Below are 7,197 nucleotides of genomic sequence, written 5' to 3' on the forward strand. Positions count from 1 at the left end.
TTGGGTCTTTGAGCTTATTTCCACAGCCCAAACTGTCATGTCTATAAATGATGATCGAGGCAAATACTTTCAGATGAGTAGGGGCCTTTGCCAAAGCTGCCACTATCTATGTGGCACGGGAAGTTCGGATGAGTGACCTTCATACATTACGTCTTGAATTGCATCCCATTGCACATGCTGCATCTTTTTTGCATTCCAACAAAAGTAGAGGCAAAGTTGGATCACCTATGTTGATCTTTTCGATGGGAAGGACCCGGCGCAACAAAAGCATTGGTAGCATGGAACAGGGTCTCAACATCGACCTGTAGAGGACTTGGAATTCGGAAAATAGGAGCTATGAACCAGGCACTCGTGTGTACGGTGGTGGTGGTTCACATCCGAATCATCGCCCATGACTATTGGTGTGATTTTTGCAAATCATTGCTTTAAAACAAGAACTCCACACCAAATAATAAATTCAAAACCAGTCCTTACACTAGTATAGAGTGACAAGTCGGATTGTCTCCTTAGGGAACGAGAAATAAGGCATAATATTTCACTTGAAAGCCTCGCTTTATTAATACTTCAAAAAAAATAAAAGACTTACACTATCTCTGCAATTACAATGCTATAAAAGTAAACACGATTAAAATGAAAGCAAATCCTAAACTAAGCTCACAACTCTCTCTCTCTCTTCGCGCTTAATTAAAGAGGCAATGATAGATATCCTCCTATGTAAGTAGCAACATCTAAAAAAAATCCTGCAAAACAAAATAACACAATTATACATATATTAGTAAGACTATTATTAAACTAACCAAGAAGCCCACAAGACTAACAATTATAAACTCAAACAAATTAAACCTAACTAAATTTGAGAACAACTAAAAGAAAATCAACAAGTAATCAAATAATCAACAATAAATCTATCTAATTTAACACTACTCAAAACCAAGAAAATTTATACTAATAGTCACAACTAAAAAGAAAACTAAATAAAAAGACCTTTATTTTTCTTGAGGAAAATCAGGGACATGTGGATGGCATATTCTCTTGGTCATGAGGTGTACTGCTACTTGATTATATCCTGAATAGCCATCCAGGAAATAAAAATAGCTTTGTCCAGTGAATCTCTCAAGGATCTGGTTAATGAATGGTAACGAGAAGTGGTCATTCCGCGTTGCAACATTCAACTTTCTATAATCTATGCAGACTCGCCACCCTGTCATGCTCCTCATCTTATTTTCAACTACTGTGAGTTCAAGCTTCTTAGGGATCACCTGGACTGGACTCACCCGCTGACTATTCGAGATGAGATAAATTATCCATGCATCAAGCCACTTGACTGCTTCTTTCTTGACAACTTCCTTCATGTTAGGATTCAGTCTCCTCTGCATGTTTTGCACAGACATAAATCCTTCTTTACAATAGATTTTGTGTATGCAAAAGGACATATCTATCCCTCTGAGATCTATTATCGCCCAACCTATCATTGCTTTGTGCTCTTGCAAAACCTCAATCAATCTAGCATTTTGATCATCTGTGAAGTTTGCATATATGATCATAGGAAATGTATGGTTGTCTCTAAAATATGCATACTTTAGTGAAGCCGATAAGGGATTCAACTCAAGATCTAGGGGACATTCTATTGAAGACTTGGTTGGTGTCTCGGCTAAAGCAGGGAGAGGCTCGAATCCTCCTCTCCAAGGAAGGGCACTGGGAACTATCGACGACATAATTAATGACTTCTTATTTAAGTTATCTCCTATTGTACAATAAGCATCTAGTGGATCTCTAATCAATAATAAGTCAGAGTCTTCTTCCATCAAATCCTTAACAATATCCACATGGAAGCAAGCCTCATCTCTAGCAGGTCCTATGGCAACATTAAAGATATTCAATCTTACTTTCATATTGCCAAATAAAACATCCATCGCTCCAGTATGATAATTGATACATACATTAGTTGTTATCAAGAATGGCCAACCCAAAAAGATCGAAGTCTGGCACTGGCTATCTATATCCTCCATATCCAAGATAATGAAGTCAACTAAAAAATAGAACTCATCTACCTTGATTAGTACGTCCTCAAGGATTCATCTCGAAACTTTAATAGAACGATCTGCCAATTGTATGATCATAGGAGTCGGCTTTATCTCTCCTTATCCAAACAAATCATAGAAATAGCCTGGTAAGATATTTACAATTGCCTCAAAATCTAACAACGCTCGCTCAATCTGGATATTTCCTATGACGTATGAGATAATAGGAGCACCATTGTCCTTGAGTTTAGGTGGAGTTTGGTGCTAAAGCATTGAACTCACCTGCTCTGTTAGAAGGACCTTGTTAGGAATCTTACCTTTTGATTTGTGTTTATGCGTACACAGTTCCTTCAGAAACTTGGCATAGGTAGGCACTTGCTGAATGACATCAAGTAGGGGAAGGTTGATTTGCACTTGCTTGAAAATCTCGGGCATCTCTTGCATCTTAACCCCTTGCTTGCTCATGCCTCCTAGGGACTCTAAGGCTCTAGTTTAGAGTTGTTTCAGGATATACACTGGAGAATCCACTTTCTTTTGAGGAGACTCACCTCTATCCTTACCTTTACCAGGGGTAGACAATTAAGCAAAAGTAAAAGGCATGGTCTCGCCTGGCTCATTTGTCATCTCTCTCGAAACTCATTGGTACTCTTATCTACTCCCAAGGGCCATAACTACCTTAACTTGTTACTGGTGAGGATCTATCATACATAGGCTAGAAGATATGAGATCCTTGCTCTTGGAGTTCACTACAGGTTGGCTTGACCCTTATTCCTCCTAGTCAATGACTCTGCTAACTGTCATATATGTGTTGCTATTTTGGCTATGGACTATGTGTAGGAGTTTAGCACTTTAGTTATACTTTTTAAAGGCAGTTTGTTTGGAGATTTTCACATCCTGAAATGCCTAAAGAAGTCACTCCTCAAAGGACAACTGTTGGGTGGTCTCTTGTGGAGTTACTATGGAAAACAGAGGATAGGGTTGGGGATAGTTTGGCCTCTGATAGATCTGAGTGAAAGCATTAGTCTTAATTTGTTGTGTTGGAGGGAAAGAGACCGAAGCATGTGGATTCTTTCACGAGAAATTAGGATGGTTTTGCCAACCTTAATTATAAGTAGAAGAAAATGGGTTGTTTACGAGTTTGGCGAACCCCTGAGCAGCTTGAACTTGTTCTTGGACAAATTCAGGATACTGAGATGCCAAAGGACAATCATCAACAACATGTATCGGGCTAGTGCATAGAGCGCACACTACATGAGTATGTGGTGGGCTAGCAAGAAGCTAATCCAGTTTATGAGTGAGCAAGTCCACTTTACTCCGCAACTCAGTCGGTGTACCCACCTCAAGAGCACCATATTTTTTCACGATCTCTGGTGTGACCCTCTTGTCCTATGAGGTAGAGGCATGATGTAACAAATTTTTGCTCAAAGTGTCAAATAGACGTCATGCCTCATCCTCACTCTTTAACATGAAAGTACCCTCACACGAAGAGTCAATCATCTGACGATTCCATTCAGATAGACCGTCATAAAAGCATTAAACCAGTTGTCATTTCGGCACCTGGTGATGGAAATACTTCCTAAGGAGTTCTTTCATTCTCTCTCAGGTCTCATATATATATATATATATATATATATATATATATATATATATATATATATATGCTTTTAACTCAAGGATGGTGTTTTGCATATTCTTGTCCATTTAAATTATGTTATTTACTTTGCCACCACGGTATAATATGCACAGGCTCCTGCTTATGCAATTTATTTAGCCAATATACGGTTTCGTACATCGTGCATCACTTAATTTTTTTAGCTGATATATAGTTTCATACATCGTGCATTGCTTATGCAATTTATCTAGCTTGATATATGCTTTCGCACATCGGGCCTTACTTTATTTCATTTACTTTATCGCCGCACTACAATGTACACAAGTTTATGCTTTAATATATATGTATTCTATATACATATATAAATGTATAGAGTATTAGTTTTGTGTACTCCTGTTTACTTTAGATTATGCATGTATATATTTAAAGATGCAAAATTGTGCATTCCTACCAAATCTTTATTTTAAAAAGAAAAAAGATTTCACATGCGAGATTTCAAGCTCGTATTATTCACTGCCTCGTAAAGCAAAACAACTATTTAGCATTTGCGTATTCGCAACCAATTTTTTTTCTTAAATCTGTGTAATAGAAATGCATCGACTACGTAGTCCTAAGTGATACGTATGCCCAGTCATTCTCTTTGGTATCAAAAATGACTCGGATATTCTCCAGTATAAAGCATGGAACATTGAAATTTTAAAATAAATGTTGGGGTTTCTTTCTAAGAAACTGATGTCCTTCTCATCGTAGTGGCACTATCAAACATGAACAACATGTTAGTACTACGATGATTGGACTGAAGGTTTACAGTAACCTCGTAGTATGAAAATGCATGATGATTAAAAGAAAATCACATAAATAGTGATGATCACCTTCACAAGCAAGATGTTCGATTTGGTTTAAAAGACCAGAGCATGTAAAATTGGTCGTCAGTTAAAATAGAACCTGACATATCAATTCATTTCTTTGGTTTTGTCAAGAGAGAAGATGTGATGGTATAAAACTCTGATGGTACAAAACAAGTTGTTAACAACTACGCTCCTCGAGTAGCAATGATTCAGTGCCCCTAGTCATCGGAGTCAGGGGACTGGGCTACCAAAAATTATCCTAGGTGGTAGATCTCAATGACTTATGCAGAAGTTCGGATGCATACCCTTGAATAAGTGATCTCTGGAGAATTCTCTCTCGATCATTGGCCGTCTCTTTAGGAGCAAACTCAGTTAGTTGTTCGGGGTATCAAAATACATAGAATAACAAACCCTCGGACATTCTCAGTTGTTTCTATATTTTTTCTATACGTACTCTCAAGACAGTTAATTATCAAAACAAGATTATCATGTTCATTTTACTTATTCTAAATTACACATCACGAAATGAACAATGCATATGTTAGTCTTGTTCTGAATTTTTGTATCTATGCACCTACCAAATTTTTATAAGTCTGACATGTTTTATGGGACACAAGTGATGATTAGATTGATACAGTAGGTGATGGCATGATGACGCAATGATATCAAGATCCCAATGTTTCTCTATTGTCTTTCCTGAGGACGTTTTGTAACTTTATATAAGGGATTCTTTTGAAATTCCTCTTTTGTATAATCTTTGAATTATCAACAATCTTGTTTTAAATCTATGTGGTTTTCAATGCTTATAGAGATACAGATCTATTGTGTAAAGGAAAGTTCACCTGTAATTCACCTAAGGTCCATTGACTTGTTATTTTAAACATCATTTTCCGCTGAACTACCATTTTAAATTTTTAAAATGAATTGGCTGCAAAGCTTTTAATTTTTTTTTCTAAAAAATTACAAGTTCAAGATTTTGGGGCGTTACACTCATTCTCAATCTCAAAATCATACTAAGGTTCACATTTTGTATCATACTAAGCATGCAACAACGTAGAGTCTCTACATCGTTAAATCAATGGCGGCCCACTCTCTATGGTGACTGCACCCTAACCACGAATCAAGTAGCCTTTTCTACATATCACCACTTTTGAGATTTAAGGAGTTAAGCATGCTAATTTCAAATTAAATTTAAACATGGCTAAACTCAAGGGACTCAAGGCTAATCATAATTCACATTACAATGCATGCCATTTACAATGTATATCATAGATATGTTGTCAAAAGACAATCTTTTTTTTCTAGTATGCATGACATATCATGATCGACATGTGTACACATTCATCTTATTGCAATCAAGTCATTAATGATCATTCTATGCATATCATGTTTATACTCAAGAGATACATTTTTAAACATATTAATATATAGTAAACAATGCTAACATACAATGCAACATGATTTATTCACAACTAAGGTTACTTATAATATCTCATACCTCGAATGTGAATCCTGCACTCTAGTCGCAATAGTCTCAAGTGTCTCTAACAATACAATCTGATTATTACACAAGCATGTTCATATTGATACATATATATATTATTTATATTTTGATAAAATGACCAAAATACCCCTTTCAAGGTGATTTGTCATACTTTAATTTTTATGCCCCTAATTTGGTCAGAACCATAAGACATGAAGGTTTCTATTTGTGATGCAAATCCAACACACCAAACCTCACTCAATTTTGAATTCAGGATGCAAAGTTATGCCTATTTTACTTAATTGGATATTGGGTCCACACAATGGTAATTTGGTCATTTTAACTTTATGATTTGACCTGATTCGTCCTAGGTCAAAATAGGTTTAGTCTGAGTTTAAAACACTAGGTTTATTGATCCTAGTTCAAACTCAACTGGGTTTTAGTTCGAACTCAATTGAATTCACAAAAATCTATAATAGATTTACTTAATAATAAGTATGGATCCATATCCAGTTTGGTGTAAGTAGACTGTACCCAACTGTTCAAACTAGGTTCAGTTTTGTCTCAGTTAGAAACAGACTGAACTGGTTCAGTTTTTATACCAATTAAGAACAGACTGAACTGGATCCAATTCAGTTTCAAGTTAGATTCATAATAAATTATAAACTAGGTCCAAATCTAGTTCTAGTCTTGATCCAAAACGGTCATATTTGATCTAGACCCAATTTTGATCTAGATTCAGAACCGATCCATCTAGTTATGGATTGGATTTAGATCCAGTTATATATTGAATCCAGATCTGATCCAAATAATCTCGATTTGGATCTAGATCTAGGACTGATCTATCTAACTCTAGACCTAGTTTTCTCTGGATCTGGTTCAACTAGGATCTGTTCAGATCAACTTGATCGAATTGGACCCAGATCGGTCTGATCCAATTTAATCCAGACCCAAAAAGGAAACTGAGACCTTATAAACCCGACTTAGTCCGATTCAATTAGAACTGGTTGAGTCAGGTTTGAGACTCGTTGGCCAAACTCAATCTGGACTGACATGGACCAAGTCGGTCTTGGTCAGACCCAACCCGATCTGGGTTCACAACCAGACCGGTTAGGTCAGACTGAGTCGGTATGGTTCGATCAACCGAGACACCCCCCAGATTGATCCAGTTGATTGACCAGACTGAGTCGGACTTCCCAACTTCTTGGGCGAGACTAGGAATGGCTAGTGGAC

This window comes from Nuphar pumila, chromosome 13 (genome assembly GCF_984573655.1).
Source record: "Nuphar pumila chromosome 13, dmNupPumi1.hap1.1, whole genome shotgun sequence".
Lineage (NCBI taxonomy): Eukaryota > Viridiplantae > Streptophyta > Magnoliopsida > Nymphaeales > Nymphaeaceae > Nuphar > Nuphar pumila.